This window comes from Schistocerca piceifrons, unplaced genomic scaffold, assembly GCF_021461385.2.
Source record: "Schistocerca piceifrons isolate TAMUIC-IGC-003096 unplaced genomic scaffold, iqSchPice1.1 HiC_scaffold_570, whole genome shotgun sequence".
In the NCBI taxonomy this organism is placed as follows: Eukaryota; Metazoa; Arthropoda; class Insecta; order Orthoptera; family Acrididae; genus Schistocerca; species Schistocerca piceifrons.
Genome location: NW_025728811.1, coordinates 96,089 through 116,145, shown reverse-complemented (window position 1 = coordinate 116,145; position 20,057 = coordinate 96,089). Strand labels below are relative to the sequence as shown.

General features: G+C 51.4%; 16 non-coding genes across 16 annotated transcripts; 6 read left to right on the top strand and 10 right to left on the bottom strand.

Annotated features, from left to right (window-relative positions):
• Positions 1-1,395: 1,395 nt before the first annotated feature.
• Positions 1,396-1,467, top strand: Trnaa-ugc. Its single transcript has one exon. It is a non-coding gene; the product is annotated as a tRNA-Ala (tRNA).
• Positions 1,468-2,059: 592 nt separating this feature from the next.
• Positions 2,060-2,134, bottom strand: Trnai-aau. The gene has a single exon. It is a non-coding gene; the product is annotated as a tRNA-Ile (tRNA).
• A 546-nt stretch (positions 2,135-2,680) lies between these two features.
• Trnam-cau lies at positions 2,681-2,753 on the bottom strand. Its single transcript has one exon. It is a non-coding gene; the product is annotated as a tRNA-Met (tRNA).
• Positions 2,754-5,034: 2,281 nt separating this feature from the next.
• Positions 5,035-5,106, top strand: Trnaa-ugc. Its single transcript has one exon. It is a non-coding gene; the product is annotated as a tRNA-Ala (tRNA).
• Positions 5,107-5,698: 592 nt separating this feature from the next.
• On the bottom strand, positions 5,699-5,772 carry Trnai-aau. Its single transcript has one exon. It is a non-coding gene; the product is annotated as a tRNA-Ile (tRNA).
• Positions 5,773-6,318: 546 nt separating this feature from the next.
• Positions 6,319-6,391, bottom strand: Trnam-cau. Its single transcript has one exon. It is a non-coding gene; the product is annotated as a tRNA-Met (tRNA).
• Positions 6,392-8,678: 2,287 nt separating this feature from the next.
• On the top strand, positions 8,679-8,750 carry Trnaa-ugc. The gene has a single exon. It is a non-coding gene; the product is annotated as a tRNA-Ala (tRNA).
• A 592-nt stretch (positions 8,751-9,342) lies between these two features.
• On the bottom strand, positions 9,343-9,416 carry Trnai-aau. The gene has a single exon. It is a non-coding gene; the product is annotated as a tRNA-Ile (tRNA).
• Positions 9,417-9,962: 546 nt separating this feature from the next.
• Positions 9,963-10,035, bottom strand: Trnam-cau. The gene has a single exon. It is a non-coding gene; the product is annotated as a tRNA-Met (tRNA).
• A 2,273-nt stretch (positions 10,036-12,308) lies between these two features.
• On the top strand, positions 12,309-12,380 carry Trnaa-ugc. The gene has a single exon. It is a non-coding gene; the product is annotated as a tRNA-Ala (tRNA).
• Positions 12,381-12,972: 592 nt separating this feature from the next.
• Positions 12,973-13,046, bottom strand: Trnai-aau. Its single transcript has one exon. It is a non-coding gene; the product is annotated as a tRNA-Ile (tRNA).
• Positions 13,047-13,592: 546 nt separating this feature from the next.
• On the bottom strand, positions 13,593-13,665 carry Trnam-cau. Its single transcript has one exon. It is a non-coding gene; the product is annotated as a tRNA-Met (tRNA).
• A 2,262-nt stretch (positions 13,666-15,927) lies between these two features.
• Positions 15,928-15,999, top strand: Trnaa-ugc. Its single transcript has one exon. It is a non-coding gene; the product is annotated as a tRNA-Ala (tRNA).
• Positions 16,000-16,591: 592 nt separating this feature from the next.
• Trnai-aau lies at positions 16,592-16,665 on the bottom strand. The gene has a single exon. It is a non-coding gene; the product is annotated as a tRNA-Ile (tRNA).
• Positions 16,666-17,208: 543 nt separating this feature from the next.
• Positions 17,209-17,281, bottom strand: Trnam-cau. The gene has a single exon. It is a non-coding gene; the product is annotated as a tRNA-Met (tRNA).
• Positions 17,282-19,545: 2,264 nt separating this feature from the next.
• Trnaa-ugc lies at positions 19,546-19,617 on the top strand. Its single transcript has one exon. It is a non-coding gene; the product is annotated as a tRNA-Ala (tRNA).
• Positions 19,618-20,057: the final 440 nt, after the last annotated feature.

Here is a 20,057-nt window from a genome sequence, read left to right as displayed (position 1 = left end):
TCACACGAAAGAAACAGAAATCACAGGAAAGTAATAAAATGAAATCGCGACAGTCCGGAAACAGAATTTAAGAGATTGGAAAAAAAACACTCCTGCAACTATGAATGTTCCACACAAACAGGCTGTATCTTCTAAAATACCCATGAAGTCTTGTGAACAAAATAAAATTCCTCAAAAGTAAAAGGACATTCCTCCCTTGGAGATAAAACCAGAACGACCCGTAGTGTGGGTGTGGCACAAGTCACCAACCATAACGCAAATAAAACAAAGAAAAGAAGGAAAAAGAAAGTAAAAATAGAACGCGTCAGCTCAGTAAATCTCAGTTCAAGGTGTTTGCCGCAGTTCCATTTCATAGCCGTAATCCAAGGCCGCCTTCAAAAAATTCGCAAACAGTTCGCGAAAGTGAACGCAATCCTTCAGTGTCATATACTGGGCCCACAAATAATCCAGGTAAATCACAGTATCAGTGACGGCCATATCGATAAGGGCATAAATCGTATGCCCTAAGATCCAGACAGTGGCGTTATTTTTCGTCCGCGGGAAAGCTTTGAAGTTAGGCACTATCACACGACGAACAGTCACAAGGTGAGGAGGCGTTCGATTAATGTGGGCGACCATTCGTTGACACAGCCGCCATACCGTCGACACCGATGCACACTCAAAACGATGTTCCCGTGTGTCCACAGCACCACATCTACCACAGTTGGCAGAGGGAAGGAGATGAATGTCGGCAAGCCGCTGGTTCGTCGCTAGGGTGTTGTTGACGATCTTAAACCAGAGCGCACTGACATCCGACGGCAACACCGGGTTGTTGATGTTTGCCCACACGTTCACCCATTCCACTGTAGGGTTCCGGAACACCAGTTTATGACGCGGAGGTTGTCCAGTCAGGGCAACGTAGAGTCCGCGGGCGGTCCTGTGTCTGTCGGTAGCCGTTGACAGAGCGTAGCTCCTCGTTAAAAAGTACTCCCGTATGTAGGACATCTTATACGGGATGGCCGCGAGAGAGACGGGCGCCGCTTCAGAGCGTGGGCGGACCACTGAACCACCGATGCTCAGACCAGTAGCAATCTTTCGCTGCTTCCCGAGCAGATGTCTCGAGATAACGTGGGACTGCCGTCAAGCGCCGTAGCATTCTGTCGAGAAAATGCTGCAGACGCTGAATCCTGCACTGTACTGCCTAAAAATGCCGCCAGAACGCCGTCCTCTGCGTCCTCTTGCGTCGCCGGCGCCGACTCTTGCCAAAGGGTGCGAAATGTGCATGGATACGCCGTGCGAATGCATCTGCATGTGCTCCCCTAGCCTACCTCGTAATGCGCCTAGGGCTACGATCACCTTCGGCCGCTGCCGACTGGCGGGAAGCCGACACAGCGCGGCGTGGGGGCGCCCGGTTGTGCGGTGGTGGTGTAAAGGTCAGCATAGTTGCCTTGCAAGCAGTTGATCCGGGTTCGATTCCCGGCCACCGCAGCAGGCTTTCAGCTTTGCGTATGAGTACTTTTGCCACGCGCCGTTAAATTAATGTTCTTTCTCCCTCTTACTCGCTGCAGACCAGCCTACAGTGTGTCTCGACTTGTCTCGACTTTGCTCAGCTGACGCGAGAGCTGACGCTCTCCAGTCGGCCTATATCAAAACGACAAGCACGAGAAACGACTGAGAGAGGCAGGGAGAGGCGAGGCGGTGGACACACAGCACGCCCCTTCATTTCACGGTGGCGTCTCCCTCACTGAATCGGTCTGCAGCTGCGAAAACAAAGGAGAAAGAAAAATAGGAAGCAAAATTGCCAACAGTACCCTGTGTTCCCATGCGGTCACCCGCCCAAGCACTGACAAGGGCCAAAGTTGTTACACGTCGGCAATCGGGCATTTTCTTTCATTTTCTCTTTGCCGTATGAGAACCAGCGTATTCAACATATTGTGACCATTGCCGAGCGAATGCTGCAGCGCTTCCCGACGAGTCGGGTTCGGATCCTCTGCCAACGTCCACGCACGGCGATGATCTTTTGGTCATCACACTCGCCAGCTGAAATCGGCGCTGCCTTTTCGTAGTAGTAAAAGCCTACTGGCCCGTGGGGGGATCGAACACCACGACCTTCGCGTTATTAGCACGACGCTCTAACCAACTGAGCTAACGGGCCTCGACGCGGACGGTTGCTCAGCCCTACGCTGGAAACACGTCGCATGAAGCCACACGCCACTTCTAGGGTCACCGTGTGTCTGCTTCGCCCGTCTATGTTCTGCTGGCGGTCACGAAACAGTAGCTGTACTGCGAGCAGGACGGGAAACGGCAGCACGCACTGCTGAAACTTGAGACGATTCGTGTGGAAAAAATTCCGTTCCGGTTCCGGCAATCGAGCCCGGGCCTCCGGGGTGATAGCCAGGCATCCTAGCCACTAGATCTCACCGGATTTGGGCGTCCGTTCGACGGATCGGATGGTCTCTCGCACCCTTCTCTCTTTGCGAACGTCATTGCGCATACTGGCTGGCAAGGCGCGCACCTCAAAAGTCTCAGAGCAATGCTTTTGGCTTCATGCTCTACTGGGAGAAGAGGAAAAGGAAAGCTGTCAGTATCAATAACAGGAAGTATAAATTTTCTCTCTGAAGCGTTGAAACGTTGTGGATAACAAACAAGAAATAAGTTCGAGCCCTAGCGACAGCACCACCGTGAGTCACAGAAAATTAAATGCCCCGGGTGAGGATCGAACTCACGACCTTAAAATTATGAGACTTACGCGCTGACTACTGCGCTACCGAGGCACGGGGCGGACCGTTGGTCCTGGGAACTGGGCAAGTAGCGTACCCATTGTTAGACGCAGAGATACACTACTTGGTGGATAACGTGTTCTGTTGCTACACGTGCATTGCCGGCCCAGTTGATTGTGGTGGTGCTGCAGCTTTTGCAACGATGGGCAGTACTCCCCGTCGTTCAAGTTCATTGCCTCGGAGGCACCTGGACACAGCAACTTGTGAGGCCAGGCCGACGCCAGTCCGCAGAACATGACGCGAGCGTCTGAGTGGGGAACCGCGCGTGCTGCGTTCTCGGTTCTTCTCAAGGGAATCCCGCTATACATTCTTGTGGATCGTGCATCTCAAGCGCGCAAGCCACACGGCACCGCGGGAAAAGCAAAACGATGCATCGGCCGGGAATCGAACCCGGGCCGCCCGCGTGGCAGGCGAGCATTCTACCACTTTTTTTTTTTTTTTTTTTTTTTTTTTTTTTTTTTTTTTTTTTTTTTTTTTTTTTTTTTTGGCCTCCCAACTCCCCTTATAGCCCTCCTTACTCTCACCAAAATATGCCTTCTTCGGCGAGCTTCATCGCTATATTTGCTGGACTGTCGAACTTCGTGGAACAGTGGTATAACTTAAAACAAAATCATCTTCTGCTCAGTTAGTGTGGTGTCTTCTTCCACAGAAAAATGGAGAACTAAGAAAAATTTTATCGCGGAATTCGTGGACGGTCTTCTTTCCTCCGCTGGTTCAACTCTTCTGCTCGTAGTTCAACTAAACTCATATTCCGCTTAAAAGAAAAATATATTGTCCCTCCTGACTAACGTCAGTCACTCCGATGTAGCAGAGAGTTGTTACAAAACAGGTGGCAACGCAGGACAACAGCACAACATGACAGTTTATGTCGATGTGTGCATCACACGAAAGAAACAGAAATCACAGGAAAGTAATAAAATGAAATCGCGACAGTCCGGAAACAGAATTTAAGAGATTGGAAAAAAAACACTCCTGCAACTATGAATGTTCCACACAAACAGGCTGTATCTTCTAAAATACCCATGAAGTCTTGTGAACAAAATAAAATTCCTCAAAAGTAAAAGGACATTCCTCCCTTGGAGATAAAACCAGAACGACCCGTAGTGTGGGTGTGGCACAAGTCACCAACCATAACGCAAATAAAACAAAGAAAAGAAGGAAAAAGAAAGTAAAAATAGAACGCGTCAGCTCAGTAAATCTCAGTTCAAGGTGTTTGCCGCAGTTCCATTTCATAGCCGTAATCCAAGGCCGCCTTCAAAAAATTCGCAAACAGTTCGCGAAAGTGAACGCAATCCTTCAGTGTCATATACTGGGCCCACAAATAATCCAGGTAAATCACAGTATCAGTGACGGCCATATCGATAAGGGCATAAATCGTATGCCCTAAGATCCAGACAGTGGCGTTATTTTTCGTCCGCGGGAAAGCTTTGAAGTTAGGCACTATCACACGACGAACAGTCACAAGGTGAGGAGGCGTTCGATTAATGTGGGCGACCATTCGTTGACACAGCCGCCATACCGTCGACACCGATGCACACTCAAAACGATGTTCCCGTGTGTCCACAGCACCACATCTACCACAGTTGGCAGAGGGAAGGAGATGAATGTCGGCAAGCCGCTGGTTCGTCGCTAGGGTGTTGTTGACGATCTTAAACCAGAGCGCACTGACATCCGACGGCAACACCGGGTTGTTGATGTTTGCCCACACGTTCACCCATTCCACTGTAGGGTTCCGGAACACCAGTTTATGACGCGGAGGTTGTCCAGTCAGGGCAACGTAGAGTCCGCGGGCGGTCCTGTGTCTGTCGGTAGCCGTTGACAGAGCGTAGCTCCTCGTTAAAAAGTACTCCCGTATGTAGGACATCTTATACGGGATGGCCGCGAGAGAGACGGGCGCCGCTTCAGAGCGTGGGCGGACCACTGAACCACCGATGCTCAGACCAGTAGCAATCTTTCGCTGCTTCCCGAGCAGATGTCTCGAGATAACGTGGGACTGCCGTCAAGCGCCGTAGCATTCTGTCGAGAAAATGCTGCAGACGCTGAATCCTGCACTGTACTGCCTAAAAATGCCGCCAGAACGCCGTCCTCTGCGTCCTCTTGCGTCGCCGGCGCCGACTCTTGCCAAAGGGTGCGAAATGTGCATGGATACGCCGTGCGAATGCATCTGCATGTGCTCCCCTAGCCTACCTCGTAATGCGCCTAGGGCTACGATCACCTTCGGCCGCTGCCGACTGGCGGGAAGCCGACACAGCGCGGCGTGGGGGCGCCCGGTTGTGCGGTGGTGGTGTAAAGGTCAGCATAGTTGCCTTGCAAGCAGTTGATCCGGGTTCGATTCCCGGCCACCGCAGCAGGCTTTCAGCTTTGCGTATGAGTACTTTTGCCACGCGCCGTTAAATTAATGTTCTTTCTCCCTCTTACTCGCTGCAGACCAGCCTACAGTGTGTCTCGACTTGTCTCGACTTTGCTCAGCTGACGCGAGAGCTGACGCTCTCCAGTCGGCCTATATCAAAACGACAAGCACGAGAAACGACTGAGAGAGGCAGGGAGAGGCGAGGCGGTGGACACACAGCACGCCCCTTCATTTCACGGTGGCGTCTCCCTCACTGAATCGGTCTGCAGCTGCGAAAACAAAGGAGAAAGAAAAATAGGAAGCAAAATTGCCAACAGTACCCTGTGTTCCCATGCGGTCACCCGCCCAAGCACTGACAAGGGCCAAAGTTGTTACACGTCGGCAATCGGGCATTTTCTTTCATTTTCTCTTTGCCGTATGAGAACCAGCGTATTCAACATATTGTGACCATTGCCGAGCGAATGCTGCAGCGCTTCCCGACGAGTCGGGTTCGGATCCTCTGCCAACGTCCACGCACGGCGATGATCTTTTGGTCATCACACTCGCCAGCTGAAATCGGCGCTGCCTTTTCGTAGTAGTAAAAGTCTACTGGCCCGTGGGGGGATCGAACCCACGACCTTCGCGTTATTAGCACGACGCTCTAACCAACTGAGCTAACGGGCCTCGACGCGGACGGTTGCTCAGCCCTACGCTGGAAACACGTCGCATGAAGCCACACGCCACTTCTAGGGTCACCGTGTGTCTGCTTCGCCCGTCTATGTTCTGCTGGCGGTCACGAAACAGTAGCTGTACTGCGAGCAGGACGGGAAACGGCAGCACGCACTGCTGAAACTTGAGACGATTCGTGTGGAAAAAATTCCGTTCCGGTTCCGGCAATCGAGCCCGGGCCTCCGGGGTGATAGCCAGGCATCCTAGCCACTAGATCTCACCGGATTTGGGCGTCCGTTCGACGGATCGGATGGTCTCTCGCACCCTTCTCTCTTTGCGAACGTCATTGCGCATACTGGCTGGCAAGGCGCGCACCTCAAAAGTCTCAGAGCAATGCTTTTGGCTTCATGCTCTACTGGGAGAAGAGGAAAAGGAAAGCTGTCAGTATCAATAACAGGAAGTATAAATTTTCTCTCTGAAGCGTTGAAACGTTGTGGATAACAAACAAGAAATAAGTTCGAGCCCTAGCGACAGCACCACCGTGAGTCACAGAAAATTAAATGCCCCGGGTGAGGATCGAACTCACGACCTTAAAATTATGAGACTTACGCGCTGACTACTGCGCTACCGAGGCACGGGGCGGACCGTTGGTCCTGGGAACTGGGCAAGTAGCGTACCCATTGTTAGACGCAGAGATACACTACTTGGTGGATAACGTGTTCTGTTGCTACACGTGCATTGCCGGCCCAGTTGATTGTGGTGGTGCTGCAGCTTTTGCAACGATGGGCAGTACTCCCCGTCGTTCAAGTTCATTGCCTCGGAGGCACCTGGACACAGCAACTTGTGAGGCCAGGCCGACGCCAGTCCGCAGAACATGACGCGAGCGTCTGAGTGGGGAACCGCGCGTGCTGCGTTCTCGGTTCTTCTCAAGGGAATCCCGCTATACATTCTTGTGGATCGTGCATCTCAAGCGCGCAAGCCACACGGCACCGCGGGAAAAGCAAAACGATGCATCGGCCGGGAATCGAACCCGGGCCGCCCGCGTGGCAGGCGAGCATTCTACCACTTTTTTTTTTTTTTTTTTTTTTTTTTTTTTTTTTTTTTTTTTTTTTTTTTTTTTTTTTTTTTTTTTGGCCTCCCAACTCCCCTTATAGCCCTCCTTACTCTCACCAAAATATGCCTTCTTCGGCGAGCTTCATCGCTATATTTGCTGGACTGTCGAACTTCGTGGAACAGTGGTATAACTTAAAACAAAATCATCTTCTGCTCAGTTAGTGTGGTGTCTTCTTCCACAGAAAAATGGAGAACTAAGAAAAATTTTATCGCGGAATTCGTGGACGGTCTTCTTTCCTCCGCTGGTTCAACTCTTCTGCTCGTAGTTCAACTAAACTCATATTCCGCTTAAAAGAAAAATATATTGTCCCTCCTGACTAACGTCAGTCACTCCGATGTAGCCGAGAGTTGTTACAAAACAGGTGTCAACGCAGGACAACAGCACAACATGACAGTTTATGTCGATGTGTGCATCACACGAAAGAAACAGAAATCACAGGAAAGTAATAAAATGAAATCGCGACAGTCCGGAAACAGAATTTAAGAGATTGGAAAAAAAACACTCCTGCAACTATGAATGTTCCACACAAACAGGCTGTATCTTCTAAAATACCCATGAAGTCTTGTGAACAAAATAAAATTCCTCAAAAGTAAAAGGACATTCCTCCCTTGGAGATAAAACCAGAACGACCCGTAGTGTGGGTGTGGCACAAGTCACCAACCATAACGCAAATAAAACAAAGAAAAGAAGGAAAAAGAAAGTAAAAATAGAACGCGTCAGCTCAGTAAATCTCAGTTCAAGGTGTTTGCCGCAGTTCCATTTCATAGCCGTAATCCAAGGCCGCCTTCAAAAAATTCGCAAACAGTTCGCGAAAGTGAACGCAATCCTTCAGTGTCATATACTGGGCCCACAAATAATCCAGGTAAATCACAGTATCAGTGACGGCCATATCGATAAGGGCATAAATCGTATGCCCTAAGATCCAGACAGTGGCGTTATTTTTCGTCCGCGGGAAAGCTTTGAAGTTAGGCACTATCACACGACGAACAGTCACAAGGTGAGGAGGCGTTCGATTAATGTGGGCGACCATTCGTTGACACAGCCGCCATACCGTCGACACCGATGCACACTCAAAACGATGTTCCCGTGTGTCCACAGCACCACATCTACCACAGTTGGCAGAGGGAAGGAGATGAATGTCGGCAAGCCGCTGGTTCGTCGCTAGGGTGTTGTTGACGATCTTAAACCAGAGCGCACTGACATCCGACGGCAACACCGGGTTGTTGATGTTTGCCCACACGTTCACCCATTCCACTGTAGGGTTCCGGAACACCAGTTTATGACGCGGAGGTTGTCCAGTCAGGGCAACGTAGAGTCCGCGGGCGGTCCTGTGTCTGTCGGTAGCCGTTGACAGAGCGTAGCTCCTCGTTAAAAAGTACTCCCGTATGTAGGACATCTTATACGGGATGGCCGCGAGAGAGACGGGCGCCGCTTCAGAGCGTGGGCGGACCACTGAACCACCGATGCTCAGACCAGTAGCAATCTTTCGCTGCTTCCCGAGCAGATGTCTCGAGATAACGTGGGACTGCCGTCAAGCGCCGTAGCATTCTGTCGAGAAAATGCTGCAGACGCTGAATCCTGCACTGTACTGCCTAAAAATGCCGCCAGAACGCCGTCCTCTGCGTCCTCTTGCGTCGCCGGCGCCGACTCTTGCCAAAGGGTGCGAAATGTGCATGGATACGCCGTGCGAATGCATCTGCATGTGCTCCCCTAGCCTACCTCGTAATGCGCCTAGGGCTACGATCACCTTCGGCCGCTGCCGACTGGCGGGAAGCCGACACAGCGCGGCGTGGGGGCGCCCGGTTGTGCGGTGGTGGTGTAAAGGTCAGCATAGTTGCCTTGCAAGCAGTTGATCCGGGTTCGATTCCCGGCCACCGCAGCAGGCTTTCAGCTTTGCGTATGAGTACTTTTGCCACGCGCCGTTAAATTAATGTTCTTTCTCCCTCTTACTCGCTGCAGACCAGCCTACAGTGTGTCTCGACTTGTCTCGACTTTGCTCAGCTGACGCGAGAGCTGACGCTCTCCAGTCGGCCTATATCAAAACGACAAGCACGAGAAACGACTGAGAGAGGCAGGGAGAGGCGAGGCGGTGGACACACAGCACGCCCCTTCATTTCACGGTGGCGTCTCCCTCACTGAATCGGTCTGCAGCTGCGAAAACAAAGGAGAAAGAAAAATAGGAAGCAAAATTGCCAACAGTACCCTGTGTTCCCATGCGGTCACCCGCCCAAGCACTGACAAGGGCCAAAGTTGTTACACGTCGGCAATCGGGCATTTTCTTTCATTTTCTCTTTGCCGTATGAGAACCAGCGTATTCAACATATTGTGACCATTGCCGAGCGAATGCTGCAGCGCTTCCCGACGAGTCGGGTTCGGATCCTCTGCCAACGTCCACGCACGGCGATGATCTTTTGGTCATCACACTCGCCAGCTGAAATCGGCGCTGCCTTTTCGTAGTAGTAAAAGTCTACTGGCCCGTGGGGGGATCGAACCCACGACCTTCGCGTTATTAGCACGACGCTCTAACCAACTGAGCTAACGGGCCTCGACGCGGACGGTTGCTCAGCCCTACGCTGGAAACACGTCGCATGAAGCCACACGCCACTTCTAGGGTCACCGTGTGTCTGCTTCGCCCGTCTATGTTCTGCTGGCGGTCACGAAACAGTAGCTGTACTGCGAGCAGGACGGGAAACGGCAGCACGCACTGCTGAAACTTGAGACGATTCGTGTGGAAAAAATTCCGTTCCGGTTCCGGCAATCGAGCCCGGGCCTCCGGGGTGATAGCCAGGCATCCTAGCCACTAGATCTCACCGGATTTGGGCGTCCGTTCGACGGATCGGATGGTCTCTCGCACCCTTCTCTCTTTGCGAACGTCATTGCGCATACTGGCTGGCAAGGCGCGCACCTCAAAAGTCTCAGAGCAATGCTTTTGGCTTCATGCTCTACTGGGAGAAGAGGAAAAGGAAAGCTGTCAGTATCAATAACAGGAAGTATAAATTTTCTCTCTGAAGCGTTGAAACGTTGTGGATAACAAACAAGAAATAAGTTCGAGCCCTAGCGACAGCACCACCGTGAGTCACAGAAAATTAAATGCCCCGGGTGAGGATCGAACTCACGACCTTAAAATTATGAGACTTACGCGCTGACTACTGCGCTACCGAGGCACGGGGCGGACCGTTGGTCCTGGGAACTGGGCAAGTAGCGTACCCATTGTTAGACGCAGAGATACACTACTTGGTGGATAACGTGTTCTGTTGCTACACGTGCATTGCCGGCCCAGTTGATTGTGGTGGTGCTGCAGCTTTTGCAACGATGGGCAGTACTCCCCGTCGTTCAAGTTCATTGCCTCGGAGGCACCTGGACACAGCAACTTGTGAGGCCAGGCCGACGCCAGTCCGCAGAACATGACGCGAGCGTCTGAGTGGGGAACCGCGCGTGCTGCGTTCTCGGTTCTTCTCAAGGGAATCCCGCTATACATTCTTGTGGATCGTGCATCTCAAGCGCGCAAGCCACACGGCACCGCGGGAAAAGCAAAACGATGCATCGGCCGGGAATCGAACCCGGGCCGCCCGCGTGGCAGGCGAGCATTCTACCACTTTTTTTTTTTTTTTTTTTTTTTTTTTTTTTTTTTTTTTTTTTTTTTTTTTTGGCCTCCCAACTCCCCTTATAGCCCTCCTTACTCTCACCAAAATATGCCTTCTTCGGCGAGCTTCATCGCTATATTTGCTGGACTGTCGAACTTCGTGGAACAGTGGTATAACTTAAAACAAAATCATCTTCTGCTCAGTTAGTGTGGTGTCTTCTTCCACAGAAAAATGGAGAACTAAGAAAAATTTTATCGCGGAATTCGTGGACGGTCTTCTTTCCTCCGCTGGTTCAACTCTTCTGCTCGTAGTTCAACTAAACTCATATTCCGCTTAAAAGAAAAATATATTGTCCCTCCTGACTAACGTCAGTCACTCCGATGTAGCCGAGAGTTGTTACAAAACAGGTGTCAACGCAGGACAACAGCACAACATGACAGTTTATGTCGATGTGTGCATCACACGAAAGAAACAGAAATCACAGGAAAGTAATAAAATGAAATCGCGACAGTCCGGAAACAGAATTTAAGAGATTGGAAAAAAAACACTCCTGCAACTATGAATGTTCCACACAAACAGGCTGTATCTTCTAAAATACCCATGAAGTCTTGTGAACAAAATAAAATTCCTCAAAAGTAAAAGGACATTCCTCCCTTGGAGATAAAACCAGAACGACCCGTAGTGTGGGTGTGGCACAAGTCACCAACCATAACGCAAATAAAACAAAGAAAAGAAGGAAAAAGAAAGTAAAAATAGAACGCGTCAGCTCAGTAAATCTCAGTTCAAGGTGTTTGCCGCAGTTCCATTTCATAGCCGTAATCCAAGGCCGCCTTCAAAAAATTCGCAAACAGTTCGCGAAAGTGAACGCAATCCTTCAGTGTCATATACTGGGCCCACAAATAATCCAGGTAAATCACAGTATCAGTGACGGCCATATCGATAAGGGCATAAATCGTATGCCCTAAGATCCAGACAGTGGCGTTATTTTTCGTCCGCGGGAAAGCTTTGAAGTTAGGCACTATCACACGACGAACAGTCACAAGGTGAGGAGGCGTTCGATTAATGTGGGCGACCATTCGTTGACACAGCCGCCATACCGTCGACACCGATGCACACTCAAAACGATGTTCCCGTGTGTCCACAGCACCACATCTACCACAGTTGGCAGAGGGAAGGAGATGAATGTCGGCAAGCCGCTGGTTCGTCGCTAGGGTGTTGTTGACGATCTTAAACCAGAGCGCACTGACATCCGACGGCAACACCGGGTTGTTGATGTTTGCCCACACGTTCACCCATTCCACTGTAGGGTTCCGGAACACCAGTTTATGACGCGGAGGTTGTCCAGTCAGGGCAACGTAGAGTCCGCGGGCGGTCCTGTGTCTGTCGGTAGCCGTTGACAGAGCGTAGCTCCTCGTTAAAAAGTACTCCCGTATGTAGGACATCTTATACGGGGTGGCCGCGAGAGAGACGGGCGCCGCTTCAGAGCGTGGGCGGACCACTGAACCACCGATGCTCAGACCAGTAGCAATCTTTCGCTGCTTCCCGAGCAGATGTCTCGAGATAACGTGGGACTGCCGTCAAGCGCCGTAGCATTCTGTCGAGAAAATGCTGCAGACGCTGAATCCTGCACTGTACTGCCTAAAAATGCCGCCAGAACGCCGTCCTCTGCGTCCTCTTGCGTCGCCGGCGCCGACTCTTGCCAAAGGGTGCGAAATGTGCATGGATACGCCGTGCGAATGCATCTGCATGTGCTCCCCTAGCCTACCTCGTAATGCGCCTAGGGCTACGATCACCTTCGGCCGCTGCCGACTGGCGGGAAGCCGACACAGCGCGGCGTGGGGGCGCCCGGTTGTGCGGTGGTGGTGTAAAGGTCAGCATAGTTGCCTTGCAAGCAGTTGATCCGGGTTCGATTCCCGGCCACCGCAGCAGGCTTTCAGCTTTGCGTATGAGTACTTTTGCCACGCGCCGTTAAATTAATGTTCTCTCTCCCTCTTACTCGCTGCAGACCAGCCTACAGTGTGTCTCGACTTGTCTCGACTTTGCTCAGCTGACGCGAGAGCTGACGCTCTCCAGTCGGCCTATATCAAAACGACAAGCACGAGAAACGACTGAGAGAGGCAGGGAGAGGCGAGGCGGTGGACACACAGCACGCCCCTTCATTTCACGGTGGCGTCTCCCTCACTGAATCGGTCTGCAGCTGCGAAAACAAAGGAGAAAGAAAAATAGGAAGCAAAATTGCCAACAGTACCCTGTGTTCCCATGCGGTCACCCGCCCAAGCACTGACAAGGGCCAAAGTTGTTACACGTCGGCAATCGGGCATTTTCTTTCATTTTCTCTTTGCCGTATGAGAACCAGCGTATTCAACATATTGTGACCATTGCCGAGCGAATGCTGCAGCGCTTCCCGACGAGTCGGGTTCGGATCCTCTGCCAACGTCCACGCAGGGCGATGATCTTTTGGTCATCACACTCGCCAGCTGAAATCGGCGCTGCCTTTTCGTAGTAGTAAAAGCCCACTGGTCCGTGGGGGGATCGAACCCACGACCTTCGCGTTATTAGCACGACGCTCTAACCAACTGAGCTAACGGGCCTCGACGCGGACGGTTGCTCAGCCCTACGCTGGAAACACGTCGCATGAAGCCACACGCCACTTCTAGGGTCACCGTGTGTCTGCTTCGCCCGTCTATGTTCTGCTGGCGGTCACGAAACAGTAGCTGTACTGCGAGCAGGACGGGAAACGGCAGCACGCACTGCTGAAACTTGAGACGATTCGTGTGGAAAAAATTCCGTTCCGGTTCCGGCAATCGAGCCCGGGCCTCCGGGGTGATAGCCAGGCATCCTAGCCACTAGATCTCACCGGATTTGGGCGTCCGTTCGACGGATCGGATGGTCTCTCGCACCCTTCTCTCTTTGCGAACGTCATTGCGCATACTGGCTGGCAAGGCGCGCACCTCAAAAGTCTCAGAGCAATGCTTTTGGCTTCATGCTCTACTGGGAGAAGAGGAAAAGGAAAGCTGTCAGTATCAATAACAGGAAGTATAAATTTTCTCTCTGAAGCGTTGAAACGTTGTGGATAACAAACAAGAAATAAGTTCGAGCCGTAGCGACAGCACCACCGTGAGTCACAGAAAATTAAATGCCCCGGGTGAGGATCGAACTCACGACCTTAAAATTATGAGACTTACGCGCTGACTACTGCGCTACCGAGGCACGGGGCGGACCGTCGGTCCTGGGAACTGGGCAAGTAGCGTACCCATTGTTAGACGCAGAGATACACTACTTGGTGGATAACGTGTTCTGTTGCTACACGTGCATTGCCGGCCCAGTTGATTGTGGTGGTGCTGCAGCTTTTGCAACGATGGGCAGTACTCCCCGTCGTTCAAGTTCATTGCCTCGGAGGCACCTGGACACAGCAACTTGTGAGGCCAGGCCGACTCCAGTCCGCAGAACATGACGCGAGCGTCTGAGTGGGGAACCGCGCGTGCTGCGTTCTCGGTTCTTCTCAAGGGAATCCCGCTATACATTCTTGTGGATCGTGCATCTCAAGCGCGCAAGCCACACGGCACCGCGGGAAAAGCAAAACGATGCATCGGCCGGGAATCGAACCCGGGCCGCCCGCGTGGCAGGCGAGCATTCTACCACTTTTTTTTTTTTTTTTTTTTTTTTTTTTTTTTTTTTTTTTTGGCCTCCCAACTCCCCTTATAGCCCTCCTTACTCTCACCAAAATATGCCTTCTTCGGCGAGCTTCATCGCTATATTTGCTGGACTGTCGAACTTCGTGGAACAGTGGTATAACTTAAAACAAAATCATCTTCTGCTCAGTTAGTGTGGTGTCTTCTTCCACAGAAAAATGGAGAACTAAGAAAAATTTTATCGCGGAATTCGTGGACGGTCTTCTTTCCTCCGCTGGTTCAACTCTTCTGCTCGTAGTTCAACTAAACTCATATTCCGCTTAAAAGAAAAATATATTGTCCCTCCTGACTAACGTCAGTCACTCCGATGTAGCCGAGAGTTGTTACAAAACAGGTGTCAACGCAGGACAACAGCACAACATGACAGTTTATGTCGATGTGTGCATCACACGAAAGAAACAGAAATCACAGGAAAGTAATAAAATGAAATCGCGACAGTCCGGAAACAGAATTTAAGAGATTGGAAAAAAAACACTCCTGCAACTATGAATGTTCCACACAAACAGGCTGTATCTTCTAAAATACCCATGAAGTCTTGTGAACAAAATAAAATTCCTCAAAAGTAAAAGGACATTCCTCCCTTGGAGATAAAACCAGAACGACCCGTAGTGTGGGTGTGGCACAAGTCACCAACCATAACGCAAATAAAACAAAGAAAAGAAGGAAAAAGAAAGTAAAAATAGAACGCGTCAGCTCAGTAAATCTCAGTTCAAGGTGTTTGCCGCAGTTCCATTTCATAGCCGTAATCCAAGGCCGCCTTCAAAAAATTCGCAAACAGTTCGCGAAAGTGAACGCAATCCTTCAGTGTCATATACTGGGCCCACAAATAATCCAGGTAAATCACAGTATCAGTGACGGCCATATCGATAAGGGCATAAATCGTATGCCCTAAGATCCAGACAGTGGCGTTATTTTTCGTCCGCGGGAAAGCTTTGAAGTTAGGCACTATCACACGACGAACAGTCACAAGGTGAGGAGGCGTTCGATTAATGTGGGCGACCATTCGTTGACACAGCCGCCATACCGTCGACACCGATGCACACTCAAAACGATGTTCCCGTGTGTCCACAGCACCACATCTACCACAGTTGGCAGAGGGAAGGAGATGAATGTCGGCAAGCCGCTGGTTCGTCGCTAGGGTGTTGTTGACGATCTTAAACCAGAGCGCACTGACATCCGACGGCAACACCGGGTTGTTGATGTTTGCCCACACGTTCACCCATTCCACTGTAGGGTTCCGGAACACCAGTTTATGACGCGGAGGTTGTCCAGTCAGGGCAACGTAGAGTCCGCGGGCGGTCCTGTGTCTGTCGGTAGCCGTTGACAGAGCGTAGCTCCTCGTTAAAAAGTACTCCCGTATGTAGGACATCTTATACGGGATGGCCGCGAGAGAGACGGGCGCCGCTTCAGAGCGTGGGCGGACCACTGAACCACCGATGCTCAGACCAGTAGCAATCTTTCGCTGCTTCCCGAGCAGATGTCTCGAGATAACGTGGGACTGCCGTCAAGCGCCGTAGCATTCTGTCGAGAAAATGCTGCAGACGCTGAATCCTGCACTGTACTGCCTAAAAATGCCGCCAGAACGCCGTCCTCTGCGTCCTCTTGCGTCGCCGGCGCCGACTCTTGCCAAAGGGTGCGAAATGTGCATGGATACGCCGTGCGAATGCATCTGCATGTGCTCCCCTAGCCTACCTCGTAATGCGCCTAGGGCTACGATCACCTTCGGCCGCTGCCGACTGGCGGGAAGCCGACACAGCGCGGCGTGGGGGCGCCCGGTTGTGCGGTGGTGGTGTAAAGGTCAGCATAGTTGCCTTGCAAGCAGTTGATCCGGGTTCGATTCCCGGCCACCGCAGCAGGCTTTCAGCTTTGCGTATGAGTACTTTTGCCACGCGCCGTTAAATTAATGTTCTTTCTCCCTCTTACTCGCTGCAGACCAGCCTACAGTGTGTCTCGACTTGTCTCGACTTTGCTCAGCTGACGCGAGAGCTGACGCTCTCCAGTCGGCCTATATCAAAACGACAAGCACGAGAAACGACTGAGAGAGGCAGGGAGAGGCGAGGCGGTGGACACACAGCACGCCCCTTCATTTCACGGTGGCGTCTCCCTCACTGAATCGGTCTGCAGCTGCGAAAACAAAGGAGAAAGAAAAATAGGAAGCAAAATTGCCAACAGTACCCTGTGTTCCCATGCGGTCACCCGCCCAAGCACTGACAAGGGCCAAAGTTGTTACACGTCGGCAATCGGGCATTTTCTTTCATTTTCTCTTTGCCGTATGAGAACCAGCGTATTCAACATATTGTGACCATTGCCGAGCGAATGCTGCAGCGCTTCCCGACGAGTCGGGTTCGGATCCTCTGCCAACGTCCACGCACGGCGATGATCTTTTGGTCATCACACTCGCCAGCTGAAATCGGCGCTGCCTTTTCGTAGTAGTAAAAGTCTACTGGCCCGTGGGGGGATCGAACCCACGACCTTCGCGTTATTAGCACGACGCTCTAACCAACTGAGCTAACGGGCCTCGACGCGGACGGTTGCTCAGCCCTACGCTGGAAACACGTCGCATGAAGCCACACGCCACTTCTAGGGTCACCGTGTGTCTGCTTCGCCCGTCTATGTTCTGCTGGCGGTCACGAAACAGTAGCTGTACTGCGAGCAGGACGGGAAACGGCAGCACGCACTGCTGAAACTTGAGACGATTCGTGTGGAAAAAATTCCGTTCCGGTTCCGGCAATCGAGCCCGGGCCTCCGGGGTGATAGCCAGGCATCCTAGCCACTAGATCTCACCGGATTTGGGCGTCCGTTCGACGGATCGGATGGTCTCTCGCACCCTTCTCTCTTTGCGAACGTCATTGCGCATACTGGCTGGCAAGGCGCGCACCTCAATCTCAGAGCAATGCTTTTGGCTTCATGCTCTACTGGGAGAAGAGGAAAAGGAAAGCTGTCAGTATCAATAACAGGAAGTATAAATTTTCTCTCTGAAGCGTTGAAACGTTGTGGATAACAAACAAGAAATAAGTTCGAGCCGTAGCGACAGCACCACCGTGAGTCACAGAAAATTAAATGCCCCGGGTGAGGATCGAACTCACGACCTTAAAATTATGAGACTTACGCGCTGACTACTGCGCTACCGAGGCACGGGGCGGACCGTCGGTCCTGGGAACTGGGCAAGTAGCGTACCCATTGTTAGACGCAGAGATACACTACTTGGTGGATAACGTGTTCTGTTGCTACACGTGCATTGCCGGCCCAGTTGATTGTGGTGGTGCTGCAGCTTTTGCAACGATGGGCAGTACTCCCCGTCGTTCAAGTTCATTGCCTCGGAGGCACCTGGACACAGCAACTTGTGAGGCCAGGCCGACTCCAGTCCGCAGAACATGACGCGAGCGTCTGAGTGGGGAACCGCGCGTGCTGCGTTCTCGGTTCTTCTCAAGGGAATCCCGCTATACATTCTTGTGGATCGTGCATCTCAAGCGCGCAAGCCACACGGCACCGCGGGAAAAGCAAAACGATGCATCGGCCGGGAATCGAACCCGGGCCGCCCGCGTGGCAGGCGAGCATTCTACCATTTTTTTTTTTTTTTTTTTTTTTTTTTTTTTTTTTTTTTCTTTTTGCCTCCCAACTCCCCTTATAGCCCTCCTTACTCTCACCAAAATATGCCTTCTTCGGCGAGCTTCATCGCTATATTTGCTGGACTGTCGAACTTCGTGGAACAGTGGTATAACTTAAAACAAAATCATCTTCTGCTCAGTTAGTGTGGTGTCTTCTTCCACAGAAAAATGGAGAACTAAGAAAAATTTTATCGCGGAATTCGTGGACGGTCTTCTTTCCTCCGCTGGTTCAACTCTTCTGCTCGTAGTTCAACTAAACTCATATTCCGCTTAAAAGAAAAATATATTGTCCCTCCTGACTAACGTCAGTCACTCCGATGTAGCAGAGAGTTGTTACAAAACAGGTGTCAACGCAGGACAACAGCACAACATGACAGTTTATGTCGATGTGTGCATCACACGAAAGAAACAGAAATCACAGGAAAGTAATAAAATGAAATCGCGACAGTCCGGAAACAGAATTTAAGAGATTGGAAAAAAAACACTCCTGCAACTATGAATGTTCCACACAAACAGGCTGTATCTTCTAAAATACCCATGAAGTCTTGTGAACAAAATAAAATTCCTCAAAAGTAAAAGGACATTCCTCCCTTGGAGATAAAACCAGAACGACCCGTAGTGTGGGTGTGGCACAAGTCACCAACCATAACGCAAATAAAACAAAGAAAAGAAGGAAAAAGAAAGTAAAAATAGAACGCGTCAGCTCAGTAAATCTCAGTTCAAGGTGTTTGCCGCAGTTCCATTTCATAGCCGTAATCCAAGGCCGCCTTCAAAAAATTCGCAAACAGTTCGCGAAAGTGAACGCAATCCTTCAGTGTCATATACTGGGCCCACAAATAATCCAGGTAAATCACAGTATCAGTGACGGCCATATCGATAAGGGCATAAATCGTATGCCCTAAGATCCAGACAGTGGCGTTATTTTTCGTCCGCGGGAAAGCTTTGAAGTTAGGCACTATCACACGACGAACAGTCACAAGGTGAGGAGGCGTTCGATTAATGTGGGCGACCATTCGTTGACACAGCCGCCATACCGTCGACACCGATGCACACTCAAAACGATGTTCCCGTGTGTCCACAGCACCACATCTACCACAGTTGGCAGAGGGAAGGAGATGAATGTCGGCAAGCCGCTGGTTCGTCGCTAGGGTGTTGTTGACGATCTTAAACCAGAGCGCACTGACATCCGACGGCAACACCGGGTTGTTGATGTTTGCCCACACGTTCACCCATTCCACTGTAGGGTTCCGGAACACCAGTTTATGACGCGGAGGTTGTCCAGTCAGGGCAACGTAGAGTCCGCGGGCGGTCCTGTGTCTGTCGGTAGCCGTTGACAGAGCGTAGCTCCTCGTTAAAAAGTACTCCCGTATGTAGGACATCTTATACGGGGTGGCCGCGAGAGAGACGGGCGCCGCTTCAGAGCGTGGGCGGACCACTGAACCACCGATGCTCAGACCAGTAGCAATCTTTCGCTGCTTCCCGAGCAGATGTCTCGAGATAACGTGGGACTGCCGTCAAGCGCCGTAGCATTCTGTCGAGAAAATGCTGCAGACGCTGAATCCTGCACTGTACTGCCTAAAAATGCCGCCAGAACGCCGTCCTCTGCGTCCTCTTGCGTCGCCGGCGCCGACTCTTGCCAAAGGGTGCGAAATGTGCATGGATACGCCGTGCGAATGCATCTGCATGTGCTCCCCTAGCCTACCTCGTAATGCGCCTAGGGCTACGATCACCTTCGGCCGCTGCCGACTGGCGGGAAGCCGACACAGCGCGGCGTGGGGGCGCCCGGTTGTGCGGTGGTGGTGTAAAGGTCAGCATAGTTGCCTTGCAAGCAGTTGATCCGGGTTCGATTCCCGGCCACCGCAGCAGGCTTTCAGCTTTGCGTATGAGTACTTTTGCCACGCGCCGTTAAATTAATGTTCTTTCTCCCTCTTACTCGCTGCAGACCAGCCTACAGTGTGTCTCGACTTGTCTCGACTTTGCTCAGCTGACGCGAGAGCTGACGCTCTCCAGTCGGCCTATATCAAAACGACAAGCACGAGAAACGACTGAGAGAGGCAGGGAGAGGCGAGGCGGTGGACACACAGCACGCCCCTTCATTTCACGGTGGCGTCTCCCTCACTGAATCGGTCTGCAGCTGCGAAAACAAAGGAGAAAGAAAAATAGGAAGCAAAATTGCCAACAGTACCCTGTGTTCCCATGCGGTCACCCGCCCAAGCACTGACAAGGGCCAAAGTTGTTACACGTCGGCAATCGGGCATTTTCTTTCATTTTCTCTTTGCCGTATGAGAACCAGCGTATTCAA